General features: G+C 36.4%; 1 long non-coding RNA gene across 4 annotated transcripts in view; it reads left to right on the forward strand.

Moving 5' to 3' along the window:
- Positions 1-15,972, forward strand: part of LOC113623809 (uncharacterized) — a 576,501-nt gene that overhangs the window by 166,676 nt on the left and 393,853 nt on the right. For all 4 annotated transcript variants that reach the window (XR_003434080.1, XR_003434081.1, XR_003434079.1 and 1 more), the window contains one exon: positions 4,555-4,691. This is a non-coding gene — a long non-coding RNA (uncharacterized LOC113623809). The remainder of the gene's footprint in view (positions 1-4,554; positions 4,692-15,972) is intronic.

Consider the following 15,972-nt stretch of genomic DNA (forward strand, 5'->3'; position numbering starts at 1 on the left):
GTATCTAGGTATGTTTTGATTTCCTCTTTGATTTCTTCAGTGATCTCTTGGTTATTTAGTAACGTATTGTTTAGCCTCCATGTGTTTGTGCTTTTTACGTTTTTTTCCCTGTAATTCATTTCTAATCTCATAGCATTGTGGTCAGAAAAGATGCTTGACATGATTTCAATTTTCTGAAATTTACTGAGGCTTGATATTTGACCCAGGATGTGATCTATCCTGGAGAATGTTCTGTGCACACTTGAGAAGAAAGTGTAATCTGCTGTTTTTGGATGGAATGTCCTATAAATATCAATTAAATCTATCTGGTCTATTATGTCATTTAAAGCTTCTGTTTCCTTATTTATTTTCATTTTGGATGATCTGTCCATTGGTGTAAGTGAGGTGTTAAAGTCCCCCACTATGGTTGTGTTACTGTCGATTTCCTCTTTTAAAGCTGTTAGCAGTTGCTTATGTATTGAGGTGCTCCTATGTTGGGTGCATATATATTTATAATTGTTATATCTTATTCTTGGATTGATCCTTTGATCATTATGTAGTGTCCTTCCTTGTCTCCCATAACATTCTTTATTTTAAAGTCTATTTTATCTGGTATGAGTATTGCTACTCCAGCTTTCTTCTGATTTTCATTTGCATGGAATATCTTTTTCCATCCCTTTACTTTCAGTCTGAATGTGTCCCTAGATCTGAAGTGGGTGTCTTGTAGACAGCATATATATGGGTCTTGTTTCATCACTTTAAATATGTCATGCCACTCCCTTCTGGCTTGTAGAGTTCCTGCTGAGAAATCAGCTGTTAACTTTATGGGAGTTCCATTGTATGTTGTCGTTTTTCCCTTGCTGCTTTCAATAATTTTTCTTTGTGTTTAATTTTTGCCAATTTGATTACTGTGTGTCTTGGCGTGTTTCTCCTTGGGTTTATCCCGTATGGGACTCGCTGCGCTTCCTGGACTTGGGTGGCTCTTTCCTTTCCCAGGTTAGGGAAGTTTTCAACTATAATCTCTTCAAATATTTTCTCGGGTCCTTTCTCTCTGTCTTCTCCTTCTGGGACCCCTATAATGCGAATGTTGTTGCGTTTACTGTTGTCCCAGAGGTCTCTCAGGCTGTCTTCATTTCTTTTCATTCTTTTTTCTTTATTCTTTTTCACAGCAGTGAATTCCACCATTCTGTCTTCCAGGTCACTTATCCATTCTTCTGTCCCAGTTATTCTGCTGTTGATTCTTTCTAGTGTAGTGTTCATTTCAGTTATTGTATTGTTCATCTCTGTTTGTTTGTTCTTTAATTCGTCTAGGTCTTTGTTAAACATTTCTTGCATCTTCTCGATCTTTGCCTCCCTTGTTTTTCCAAGGTTCTGGATCATCTTCACTATCATCATTCTGAATTCTTTTTCTGGGATGCTGCCTATCTCCACTTCATTTAGTTGTTTCTCTGGGGTTTTATCTTGTTCCTTCATCTGGTACATAGCCCTCTGCCTTTTCATCTTGTCTATCTTTCTGTGAATGTGGTTGTCGTTCCACAGGCTGCAGGATTGTAGTTTTTCTTGCTTCTGCTGTCTTCCCTCTGGTGGATGAGGCTATCTAAGAGGCTTGTGCAAGTTTCCTGATGGGAGGGACTGGTGGTGGGTAGAGCTCAGCATATGGGATCTTAATTCCCTTACCAGAGATCGAAGCCGTGCCCCCTGCAGTGAAAGTGCAGAGTCCTAAGCACTTGACCGCCAGGGAATTCCCCCAGATGTGTATCTATTGGCACAATTCTTATGATAAAACACCTGTCTTAACATATCCATGTGTTTTTGGCTATTCAGTGAATGATCTACTTTTAAAGACTGAAACTTTGATCAAGTATTTTGCATCACCTTCTCAATGGACTGACCACCAGTCTTATTCCTACCCAAATCTCGCAATCCCAATCTCCCTCACCCTATTCTAGTTTTTTCCCCATAGGCACAGAGCACTTTATTATATTATATTCTATGTGGTTCAGTTATTTTTTATGTTTGTTATTTAACATCCGTTTTCCTCAGCTAGAAAGAGCTACCTGAGGGCAGGTATCTTTGTTTGGTTCACTAATGTATCCTAAGTGCTTGGAATAGCACTTGGCTTAATAGTACTTAGACTTGATAAATCTTTTTTGGATGAATGAATGAACTGATCCCATAGGCTTAATTCTTTAAATCTTTCCCCTCTCTATAATGAAAACACAGTTACATTTGAGGGCACAGGACTTTCTATGTGCCCTCATATGAGTTCTATTTCCTCTACCCCTAGTTAACCAGGTTACTCATATCAGTTCAGCTGAGATGATACTTTCCTTGATAAAAGTGAAATTAAGTGCTGCTAAAATTTGATCCCCAACATAATGAGAAATACTAAAACAGCAAAGGAACACAGTGTTTGAAGATAGAGTATGATTGTCCAAAGGATTTTATGTCAACAAATCAAAACATCAGCTTCCAAGTATATGGTGGGGCTTAATTTTATTTCTCTTGCTAAGAAAGCTGTAGCCATTTATACCTTTGTTCATTTCTCAATAGGCAGTCACTAAATTTCTTGCCTGGATTGTATGTGTTGCAAATCACTTCTCCTTAATTTTAAAGTAGTTGAATTTGTCAATCTTTTCCTTCGGGATCCACACTGCTTTGTCCTATTAAAAAAAATTCTTCCTTGTCTGGAGTTCCTAAAGAAATTCACCTATGTTTTCTTCCAGAAAATTTTCAGGTTTTCCCCTTTTTGTTTATATCCTTCAATTTTATTTTTTTCCATATGAAAAACCATTTGTTCCAGCACAATTTACTGCCTGGTCCTTCCTGTTCCTCTATTTCTATCACATATGATGTTTGTACATATGTATAGAACATATGCGTATGTCCTTGGACTGTCTGCTGCATTCTGTTGATCTGTTTTTCTCTTCCTGTGCTAATATCACACAGTCACATTTGGTTACCAAATACTAAACATTATTGCAGCAATAACTAACCGAATAGCCTCTTTAAACAATTCCCTCCTTTGTAATCTTTAGAAAAGTTTGCACAAAATTAGAATGGTTTGTTCTTTGAACATTTGGTAGAAACTTGCCTGTAAAGCCATCTGGGTATGAAGATGCTCAATTACTGATTAAATTCATTTTGTTAGAGGAATTTTCAGATTGGTATAGTGTTAATATTCTTTTACATTTTCATTCTCTGTTGCATCTGTAGTGTGTTCTTATTTTAATCACATTTTAGTTTAATTGTGCTTTCTCTTTCTCTTTCTTTTTTTCCCTTGATTAATATTGCTAAGATTGTCAGTTTAGTATTCTTTTTAAAAAACCAACTTATGGCTTATTTAGTTTTCTTTATTATACCTTTATTGTCTATTTAAATTAATCTTTGTCCTTATCGTCTTTATTTGAATTTCTTTGAGCTTATTATATTGTTCTTTTTTTAAAATTGAAGTATAGTTGATTTGTAATGTTTCAGGTTACAGTAAAGTGATTCAGATATATGTATATATAAATATATATATATACACACACACACATATATCAAGATATTGAATATAGCTTCCTGTGCTGTACAGTAGGCCCTTGTTATTTATCTGTTTTATATATATAGTAGTGTGTATCTGTTAATCCCAAATTCCTAATTTATCCCTATATCGTTCTTTTTTGATGACTTAAATTGAATGCTTAGACTACTGTATTAGTTTTTAGCCATTCTTATTTAGTAATATAATCATTTCTGACTACCCATTTATCTCAAAGTACCATTTTAGCTGTATCTCACAAGTTACAATATGTGGGAATTTTCTCTTTTGTTTAGTTATAAGCATTTTCTCATTTCATGTGATTTCTTTTTTGACCTTTTATTTCTTCAACAATATTCAACACAGATTTTTTTGTGTACCTACTATGTGACAGGGTCTTTTCTAGAGCTTTGGGATATATCAATTAAAACAAGTACACAGAAGGACAGAGATTTTTATGGTAGTGAGGTGATTAGTACCTGCCCATATATCTTCGGCTTATCTTTGCGGGGGGTCACTTGCGGACAGTTTCTGTACATGCTGATGTCTTCCTGCATCTCTCAGCCTGAGGATGTTCTCTAGTCACAGAAGCAAGCTTGGCCATGTAGAAAGTCTAGAAATACTGTAGAGTTAGTGCTCAGGGATATGGGATGATTCTGCACCACACCTCACCCAGTCTTTCTGAACTGGGTGGGATGGAGCCTGTTTTTCCAGTGGTAACCTGCTCAGTATCACATACTATATTGACTTTCTTCACTTTCCTCTCTCACTTCGCAACCCCTCACTGTGCTTTCTGGTATTGTCTTTCAGATGAATTACTTGCATTCATATCTTTATTTCGGGGTCTGGTTGAAACAAACATTTATGAAGGTTACATTCTGGGTGGGGAGATGAGAAACAGTAGATGTAATAAATAAGTAAATTACACAATATTTTACAAGGGGATAAATACTATGTGAAAAGAAAACAGTAGAGCAGGGTAAAGAGTTATTTAGAGAGATAGATGAGGGTTTGCAATTTTATGTATTTATTTATTTAGCTCTGCCTTCCAGGTCATTTCCAAGACCCTCTTCCCCACCTGGAACCAGATGCTGCTGTTAAATGACTTGGTGCTTTATGGAGACCAGAGGAGTTGATGGGGTCCCTACCTTTAGTGGTAGTGGAGGAGCTGTATGACAACAACGCAGTGGTGAGCGTCTCTGGGGCAGTGCTAACTATGCTTTGCTAACAATGCCTCATTCAATTAACTTACTTTATTTTTTTAAATTGAGATATAATTGACATACAACATTATATTAGTTTCAGGTGTACAATAGAATGATTTGATATATGTATATATTGTGACCTGATCACCACATTAGTTAACATCCATCACCAAACATAGTTACAGGTTTTTTGGTATGTGGTAAGAACTTTTAAGACCTATTCTTTTAGCAACTTTTAAATATATAATATAGGATTATTTAACTGTAGACACCATGCTGTACTTTACATCCTCATGACATTTATTTTATAATGTAGAAGTTTGTACCTTTTGATGACTTTCACCCATCTCACCGCCCCCCCCCAGACCCTCAGCCTCTGGCAACCACCAATCTGTTCTCTGTATCTATGACTTTTTTTTGTTTATTTCTTTGTTGTTTTTAAAATATTCCACGTGTAAATGATATCATAACAGTATTTGTCTTTCTCTGACGTGTTTCACTTAGCATGATGCCCTCAGGGCCCATCCGTGCTGTTGCTAAAGGCAAGATTTCGTTATTTTTCTATGGCTGAATAATATTCCATTGTATATATATGCCACTTCTTTATAAAGATAAACTTCTTTATCTTTTCATCTGTTGATGGACACTTAGGTTGTTTCCATGTCTTGGCTGTTGTAAATAATGCTGCAATGAACATGGGGGTGCAGATGTCATTTAAAGTTATTACTGTTCTTGTTTTTTTCTGCAGTTTTATATTGGGTGGTCTGGGTAGGCTTCATTGAGATAGTAGCATTTAAGCAAAGACTAAGGAAGTGACAAATTTAGTCATATGGTTCTCTGGGGGAGGAGCATTCCAGCTAGAGATACCGTCTGTGCATAGCCTAAGGGGAAGAAGGGGCTTGGTGTGTTTGAGGGACAGCAAGGACCTCAGTATGGCTGGATGAGCAACATGGAACCTAGGAGGAAAGAAGGATAAAAAGGTACTGGAATCAGCTCGTGTGAAGTCTTTTAGGCTATTAGATGCATTTTGGTTTTTACTCTGAGTGAGATGGGGAGCCACTTAGATTTTGTGAAAAGGAATGGCATGATTGGCTGTAAGTTTTAAAAGAACCTCTGGGGCTGCTGGGGTGGGAATGGTCTCTAGAGGGCCAACAGTAGCTCAAGATCTGTTTAGAGGCCATTGTCATATTTCAGATGATAGATAAAGTGGTTCGCTTGAGAGTAGGGACACCAAAGATGTTGGGTAGTGGTTACTCTCCAAATATTTTGAAGGTAGAGCCAAACAGATTTCCAGATCATCCATCTATGGGTTGTGAGAGGAAAGAAAGGGGTCAAGGATGGGTCCAGAATTTGGCTTTAGCTATATACTAGGATGTACAAGGCTGTGGGTGTAACAGGATTGGGGGAGAAAATCTTAGATATGTAACTTTGAGGTGTCAGAATATAGATATTTAAAGGCCCAAGATTGGATGACATCACCACGTGTGTGAGTGTAAAGGAAGAAGAATAAAGGTCAAAGATCTAAGCCACTGATCACTCCAACATGAAGAGATTGGTGATAGGAGGAGAAATTTACAAAATAGATTTAGAAGGAATGATCAGAGGAGTAGATTATGGTGTCCTGGGAGTCAAGTAAAGAAGTATTTCAAGGATCACCTGTACTAAATACCACTGAGTAGTCATAATGGATGAGGAATGAGAACTTGACATTGAATTTTTTTCCATTTTTATTGAGATATACTTGACATACAGCACTATATAAATTTAAGATGTACAGAGTAACGATTTGACTTACATATATTGTGAAATGATTAATAAGTTTAGTTGACATCCATCATCTCATACAGATACAGAAGAAAAGAGAAAGAAAAAAATGGTGTTTTCCTTGTAATGAGAGTTCTTAGGATTTATTCTTATACCAACTTTGAAATATGATATATAGCAGTTATACCTCTCCTCTATTGTCTGTGGAGAATTTTCTTCTGGAGCTGTAATTAGACATGTTCTAGACCTTCTCATTTTATTTCCATGCCACTGTACCTCTATTTCACAGTTCACTTTAAAAAGAAAATTCTGAGGAGCATATAGTTTAATATTTTTAGCTCTGTTTATTTTTTATCTAATTTGCTCTTAATCCGCTTGTATTAGTCAATTAGGCTACGGTATGCTGCAGAGACATTTAAATCCTAAACTCTTAATGGCTTTAAACATGAAGTTTATTTCTCATTCATGCAAATCCCTCTGACTGTCCAGCAGTTTTGTAGAACAACCCCCTTTCATGCTGGGATCCAGGAATCCAGTTGGCTTACATTTTGTGGCTTTACCATTTCAACATGCAGATTCAGGGTGTGCCACAGCAGGGAAAGAGGAAGAATGGAGAACTCATGACTGTAAGTGCTTCAGACCGGAAGGGACACATATGACTTCTGCTAATAGCCTGTTAGCCAGAAATAATCACATTGGCAACAAACTAATTTCAAAGGGGGCTGTCAAATTTAGAGGAACACATGGAATAATAATAATGACGTCTGCAAAATTTTTAAATTTCTGTGTTAACTTAATGATTTGAATTGCCATATAAATGTATTAGCAATATAAAATTATATGTACAGCCTAATAAATGATTATAAATTTATGAAATGATTATAAATTTATAAATTATACATTCTCTTGTATAACTCCACCGAGGTTAAGAACATTATTAGCACTCTAAAGCCTACCGTTTGCCTCTCCTCATCATAATCTTCCCACCTCCAAAGGTAACCATCAAGCTGACTTTTACCGTAACTGTATCCTTACTGTTCTTTATCGTTTTCCACTTATAAATGAATCCCTAATAATATAGTTTTGCCTGTTTTGGACGTTATATATACTATACGTTTTGTTTTGTTTTTTTGCTTATGTCATGGGGTTCATCTGTGTCCTTGCATGTAGTTGTAGTTAGTTGATTCCATTTGTCAGCTATGGATGGACATTTAGATAGTTTCCCGGTTTTTTGTTTGTATGTTTGTTTGGTTGTTTTGGTGTCATGAACAATGCTGCTATAACCATTGTCATATAGTGTCCTAGTATCATGAACATGGATTCCTCTTGAGTATTTATACATTAGTGGAATTGTTAGATCATCGGTAGGGGGTATTTTCCATTCTAATAGATAAAGCCAAGCTTTTCCAAAGAGTGTGTCTTAATTTATTCTCTTACCAGCTGTATGTGAGAACATGAGATTCCTCTTGCTCTACATGCTTGCCAAATTTGACATTGTCAGACTTGAAAATTTGCCAACTGTGTTTTGGTATGTAATGGGGTATTATTACGTTTTTACTTGTTACTTCCCTGAGTACTGGTAAGATTGAACACTTTTTTGATGTATTCATTGGCCAACTGTGTTGTCTTTTTTTCCAGTTTTATTGAGATATAGTTGACATACAGCATGGTATAAGTTTAAGGTGTACAGATTTGACTTGCATACATCATGAAATGATTAACACAATAAATTTAGTGAATGTTCATCATCTTATATAGATATAAAATTAAAGAAATAGAAAAAAATTTATTTCTTGTGATGAGAACTCTTAGAATTTATTCTCTCAACTTTCACATGTAGCATACAGCAGTGTTAATTATGTTTATCATGTTGTACATTACATCCCTAGTAATCATTTATCTATAACTGGGAGTGTGTACCTTTTGACCACCTTCATTCAATTGCCCCTCCCCGCATCCCTACCTCTGGTAACCACAAATCTGATCTCTTTTTTATGAGTTTGTTTGTTTGTTTGTTTTTGAAGTATAATTGACGTACAACACTATGTTAGTTCCTGTTACACAACATAGCGATTCGATATTTCTATACATTGTTTAATGATCACCGCAATGTCTAGTTACCATCTGTCACCATACAAGGATATTACATAGTTATTGACTATGTTCCCTACACTACACATAGCCATATATATATACATATATATATACACACACATATATACGTATATATGATTATTTTAAATTGCTGATCTCTTAAGTTCAAATGTATCTTAACAGCCCTGCACTTTTACCCACCCTTCATGTTTACTGTTTTGGAAGTCATATTTTACATTATTGTTTTGTGTATCCCTTAACTACTTATTACAGATATAGATGATTTTATACTTTTGTCTTTTAACCTTCCTACTAGCTTTATATATGGCTGACTTACTGCCTTTCCTGTATATTTGCCTTTACTACTGACATTTTTCCTGGTGGGCAGGGCCGGGTTCCAGAGCTCATAAAATGGCATTCCAAATTAGAGCTTGCCAGCACCAATGTCCTCGTAGTGGAACAAGCTCCCCAAAATGGCTGCCACCACTGTCTGTGTCCCTGGGATGAGCTTCCATTGCCTCCTGCCTCTCCGGGAGGCTCTGCAAGGGTACATCTGACCCAGGCTCCTTTCAGATTATTGCTTCTGCCCTGGATCCCAAAGTGTGTGAAGTTTTGTATGCACCCTTTAAGAGTGGAGTCTATTATCCCACAGCCCTCCGGGTCTCCTGAAAGTAAGCCATGCTAGCCTTCAAAGCCAAACATTGTGGGGGCCTATCTTCCCAGTGCAGGACCCCTGGGCTGGGGAGCCTGATGTGGAGCTCAAAACCCTTGCTCTTTGGGGAGAACCTCTGCAATTGTAAATATCCTCCTGTTTGTGGGTCATGCACCAGGGGGTGTGGGTCTTGACTATACCATGTCTCCATCCCTCTAACGCATCTCATTGTGGTTCCTTCTTTATAGCTTTAGCTGTAGAAGATCTTTTCTGCTAGTCTTTTGGTTTTTCTCATCAATAGTTGCTCTGTAAATAGTTGTAATTTTGGTGTGCTCATGGAAGGAGGTGAGCTCAGGGTTTTCCTGAGTCATCCTGGCTACTCCCCACTGTGTTTCCTTTTCCACTTTTATTTAGTGAACTGCCTGTTCAAGTCTTGTCTATTTTTTAAATAACTGGGTTGTCTTTTTTTATTTCAGCAGTTTTAAAAAAAAATTAAATCCCTTCTAGATATATGCCCCATGTCAGCTCATTTAAACCTTTGAATAGAGTAAACATGTTTACTTAAGTGTTTTTATCTGAATATTCTAATATCTACTGTCTAAGTGGATCTGATCTTGTTGTTATTTCTACTAACTTTTTGCTCATGGTAGCTTGATTCATCATGTGTTTGTTTGTTTTTTATTGTGAATTCATGTTCCTTGGGAGTTTATCTGTGGAAATTCTTTCAGATTTTGGTTTTAAGACGCTTTCTTCCAAAACACTTGAGTTGCCTCCACTCGGTGCCAAGGTGTACTACTAATTCATGACCACTTTAAGTTATTGGCTAAGGCTAGTGGGGAGCTGCAGAAGTAAGTAAGATGATTTTTGCTTCAGTCCAATTGAGATTAGTCTTCTGGTTAAGAATTTTCAGGATAGGTGATCATTCCTCCTCAGCCCTAATGGATGAGGTAATGGAAATGAAATAGGCAGATATCTTTATTTCCTTCTTGTGCAGTATCTTTAAAAAATTCCAGTTTATTCTTTCACTGAGATGTCAGCTCTAGGGGATTTTGCTTTTTGTGAGAGTCTCTGATACAACTTCCCACTTGGTATAGTCCCTACATTTACCCCTGTTCTTTAGTCACACAGCCTGGTAAGCGTGAAGCTCTGGGCCTCTAGAAGTCAGCAGATGTTCCCATGACAGATACCGACATCAGCATTTTGTTCCCTATCGGATTCTGCTTCTTGTCGCTTTCTCGGCCTCTGAGGATTGCTCTCAATTTCTCGTCAGTTTTTCCGTGCAGTTGTAGAGGTTTCTTTTCTATTCTTTCTTTCTGCTCCCCTACCCCACAAGGAATCCAGCTTTTTGAACTATTCTGTACTATGAGGACTTTTCATGAAATCTTATGTTTCTTATTGTGTAAAAAAAAGTGAAGTATTCTTTTTCTTAAATAAACTGTAGATTCAAGATAATCATTATAAAATGTCACTCTCCGTTGCCTTATGTTATTTCTTGAATGGGATGGAAATTGTTGGGGTTAATCCTAACAGATTAGAAATGTCCGTGTGAGTGGGCCATATGGGCCAGAGGGGAGAATACTTGAAAATTAATAATAGACAGTGAGGGAAGCTGGCTGAGAGGATGCTACCTTCATATTGCACTTATTTCACCTTAGATGTCGTTAAGAGGAACTAGGAAGGGAAAATATTTTGATTGGTATTGCAAGTGATTTCACAAATTGCCTGCTTAGATTTAAAGATGGAAGAAATTAGAATAGAATTCATTTTGTTTGGAAATAGTGTGTTTAATATATTATTTAAGGTCGATTTAACAAATAATAAAATGTGCACAATTGTCTTACAGATACTGTTGACTAACATGTGAACACTGACTTGCCAGTACAGTGGGTCCCTAATCTATTATAATTTAATAATACATAGGAATTATTGGTCTAAAAAACTTTTATTATTAATGCAAAATGACCAGTTTTGACTTTTGAGTTGTTTTTAGCTAGATGAAATTTATTCTTATTTTAAAAAGAACATCTCTGGCTGTTTAAATGTTGTTTAAGTTCCACTTTTAAAAATAAATCCATTAAACAGTAAAGTTCTTCATATGTTTTCATCTAAACAAAAGCATATAAGTAGAGATTATTTTTTAACATTTATGAAGCACATTTTTGAATCTAGATGCAACTGCTAAAAGATAATTCTGGTATTGTAATTTTAATTGTCCTTTTACTGATTTCTATTGCCTAAATTATATAATTTAAATGTTTAATGAATAATATACCTGATTTTTAAGAAACAATTTTACATAAGTGGAAGGCAAGTATATAAACCCTTATTATATTAATACCACTTTCACTGCAGGTTAAAAATGGTTAGGCTTGAAGCTCAAGCGCAAATCATCTTTTATAAAAGAAAAATGAATTTTAATATGATTTAATAATTTCCTTTTTAGTTCCTCATCCACAAATTAAATATTAAATAAAACATTTACTTTGTAACTTAAGTTTAATTTATAAAACATGCCCATAGTATTGTTAAATTTATTATATACTTTATTGTTTTTGGCTGGGACATTCTATGACTTAACAATTATGCAGTGTTGACTTGTGTATATTATTGTACAGATTTTATGGATAGCACTATCCTTTAAAGAACTTTTTCCCTATTAAGAAGTTAACTGAGTTAAAAATGAATACTAATATTTATTTTAAAATAGCCAATAAAGCAAAATTTTCCTTTTAGTCAGTTTTTAAATGAAACTATAATTTTTAAATTACTGGTTTATACTACTTCAGCCAGGACAAAATATATTAAGAGTAGAATTTATATAACCAGTGGAAGAGACATTGATAGGAATTTTACCTTCTAAGGACTATTAAGTGTGGAGGAAACTTCCTGATTAAATGTTACTTAAGCTCCACTTTAAAAAATAAATCCATTAAATGATATTCCCTTGGGGCAGAATGCTAATTGTTCTCCAGTAACCATCTCTCATTCTTCTTTTATAGAAATAACATCCCCCAGCCAAAGTTGTAACTGGGCACACAGCCATACAACTTGATCACCTTTCCCAGCCTCCCTGATAGCCAGACATGAGCTGCAGATAGGTCTCTGCCACAAAAGTGTGCGTGCAAGTGATATGTGCAGCATTCTGGTCATATTCTCTGTAAAGGAACTTCCTTGCCCTGCATTTTCTCTTCTTCCTCTTCTGACAGTCTGACATGAAGATAAGATGTTGCAGAGCTAGTTCTAGACATACACAATAGGGTAGAACCCCAAGGGACAGCAAGACAAGAAAGAAGGACCTGGGTCCTTGGAGACCTTGTGGGACTGAACTTGCCTTTCTATCTACCAGTTCTGCACTGGGACCACCTACCAATTCTAGACTGTTAGAGGAGAAAGAAAAGAACTTCTGTCTTGACTGAGCCGATTGAGCCACTGTTTTTTTTTTTTTTTTTAGATGTTGGGGGTAGGAGTTTATTAATTAATTAATTAATTTATTTTTGCTGTGTTGGGTCTTCGTTTCTGTGCGAGGGCTTTCTCTAGTTGTGGCAAGCAGGGGCCACTCTTCATCACGGCGCGCAGGCCTCTCACTATCGCAGCCTCTCTTGTTGCGGGGCACAGGCTCCAGACGCACAGAATCAGTAGTTGCGGCTTACGGGCCCAGTTGCTCCGCGGCATGTGGGATTCTCCCAGACCAGGGCTCGAACCCATGTCCCCTGCATTAGCAGGCAGATTCTCAACCACTGCACCACCAGGGAAGCCTGAGCCACTGTATTTTTGAGTCTCTTATAAACATACCTGTTTAGTCTATATCCTAACAATACATCTGAAAATAAGCTAATACAACTTCTATGTCTGTCCTGTTTGGTAAGGTCATCATCACCTTGTGGTTGTTGAGCACTTTAACTATGGCTAGTGAGATTGAGGAACTGAATCTTATTGTATTTAATTTAATTTTAATTCATTTAAATTTAAATAGCCCATGTAGCTAGTGGGTACCATATTGGACAACACAACTCTAAAATTTTAGACATTATGTATACAACTAATAAATGAAATTTTATACATTTATCAGATTAAAGTTTTACAGGGACAAAAGCATTGCTTACAAAAATTATTTTTAAATGAAATAACAGTAGACCCTTGAACAACACAGGTTTAAACTGCGTAAGTCCAATTATACATGGATTTTTTTCACTAAATACATACTACAGTACCACATGATCTGTGGATGGTTGAACCTATAGATGTGGAACTGCTTATACAAAGAGCTGACTGTAAAGTTATACATGAATTTTTGACTTGATAGACAGTCAGTGCCCCTAACCCCTGAGTTGTTCAAGGGTAAAATGGACAGTTGACATACAATATCATGTTACTTTCAGGTGTACTACATAGTGATTTGACATTTGCATACATTATGAATTGATCACGAAAATAGGTCTAGTAACCCTCTGTTTTGGTTATAGTAGCTTACAGTATAACTTGAAATCATTGAGAGTGCTACTTCCAGTTTTGTTCTTCCTCAAGATTGCTTTGCCTATTTGGGGTCTTTTGTGTTCCCATACAAATTTTAGAATTATCTGGTATAGCTCTATGAAAAATGCCATTGGTATTTTGATAGGAATTGTATTGAATCTGTAGAATTGGATAGTATGGTCATTTTAACAATATTAATTCTTCCAATCCATGAACATAGTATATCTTTCCATATTTTGTGTTTTCTTCAGTTTCTCTCAGCAAGATCTTATAGCTCTCTGAGTACCAACATTTACCTCCTTGGTTAAATTTATTCTTAGGTATTTTACTCTTTTTGACACAATTAGAAATTGTATTATTTTCTTAATTTCTCTTTCTAATAGTTCATACTTAGTGTAAAGAAAGTCAGCAGATTTCTGTATATTAATATTTTTATCCTGCAACGTTATTGAATTCATTGATGACTTTTAATAGTTTTAGGTGGTATCTTTAGGATTTTCTATATATATTGTCATGTCATCTGCAAACAGAGACAGTTTTATTTCTTCCTTTTTAATTTGGATTCCTTTTGTTTCTTTTTCTTGTCTGATTGCTCTGGCTAGGACTTCCGATATTATGTTGAGTAAAAGTGGCAGGTGTGAGATGCTTGTCTTGTTCTTGATCTTAAAGGAAATGCCTTCAAGTTTTCACCAGTAAGCATGATGTTAGCTAAGGGTTTGTCATACATGGCCTTTATTATGTTGAGATGTGTTCTCACTGTGAAGAGTTTTTATCATAAATAGATGTTGAATTTTGTCAAAACCTTCTTCTGAATCTATTCAGATGACCATATGAATTTTTTTAATTAAAAAAATTTCATAAAAATTTTATTTATTTACATCTTTATTGGAGTATAATTGCTTTACAATGGTGTGTTAGTTTCTGCTGTGTAACAAAGTGAATCAGCTATACATATACATATATCCCCATATCTCCTCCCTCTTGCTTCTCCCTCCCATGCTCCCTATCCCACCCCTCTAGGAGGACACAAAGCACTGAGCTGATCTCCCTGTGTTATGTGGCTGCTTCCCACTAGCTATCTGTTTTATATTTGGTAGTGTATATAAGTCTGTGCCATGCTCTCCCTTCATCCCAGCTTACCTTTCCCCCTGTGTGTCCTCAAGTCCATTCTCTACGTCTGCGTCTTTATTCCTGTCCTGCCCCTAGGTTCATCAGAACCTTTTTTTTTAGATTCCATATATTTGTGTTAGCATACGGTATTTGTTTTTCTCTTTCTGACTTACTTCACTCTGTATGACTGTCTCTGGGTCCATCCACCTCACTACAAATAACTCAATTTCGTTTCTTTTTATGGCCGAGTAATATTCCATTGTATATATGTGCCACATCTTCTTTATCCATTCATCTATCGATGGACACTTAGGTTGCTTCCATGTCCTGGCTCTTGTAAATAGAGCTACAATGAGCATTGTGGTCATGACTGTTATTGAATTAAGGTTTTCTCAGGGTATATGCCCAGTAGTGGGATTGCTGGGTCGTATGGTAGTTCTATTTTTTTTTGTTTTTGTTTTTTTTTTTGCATTACGCGGGCCTTTCACTGCTGTGGCCTCTCCCGTTGCGGAGCACAGGCTCTGGATGCGCAGGCTCAGCGGCCATGGCTCATGGGCCAAGCTGCTCCGCAGCATGTGGGATCTTCCTGGACCAGGGCAGGAACCTGTGTCCCCTGCATCAGCAGGCGGACTCTCAACCACTGCGGCACCAGGGAAGCCCTATTTTTAGTTTTTTATAAGGAACCTCCATACTGTTCTCCATAGTGGCTGCATCAATTTACATTCCCACCAACAGTGCAAGAGAGTTCCCTTTTCTCCACACCCTCTCTAGCATTTATTGTTTGTAGATTTTTTGATGATGGCCATTCTGACCTGTGTGAGGTGATACCTCACTGTAGTTTTGATTTGCATTTCTCTAATGATTAGTGATGTTGGGCATCCTTTCATGTGTTTCTTGGCAATCTGTATATCTCCTTTGAGAAATGTCTATTTAGGACTTCTTCCCAATTTTTGATTAGGTTGTTTGTTTTTTTTGATATTGACCTACATGAGCTGCTTGTGTATTTTGGAGATTAATCCTTTGTCAGTTGCTTCATTTGCAAATATTTTCTCCCATTCTGAGGGTTGCCTTTTGGTCTTGATTATGGTTTCCTTTGGTATGCAAAAGCTTTTAAGTTTCATTAGGTGCCATTTGTTTGTTTTTGTTTTTACATCCATTTGTCTAGAGGGTGG

This window comes from Aethalodelphis obliquidens, unplaced genomic scaffold (genome assembly GCF_003676395.1).
Source record: "Aethalodelphis obliquidens isolate GAN/ISIS:26980383/991018 unplaced genomic scaffold, ASM367639v1 scaffold12, whole genome shotgun sequence".
Classification (NCBI taxonomy): domain Eukaryota; kingdom Metazoa; phylum Chordata; class Mammalia; order Artiodactyla; family Delphinidae; genus Aethalodelphis; species Aethalodelphis obliquidens.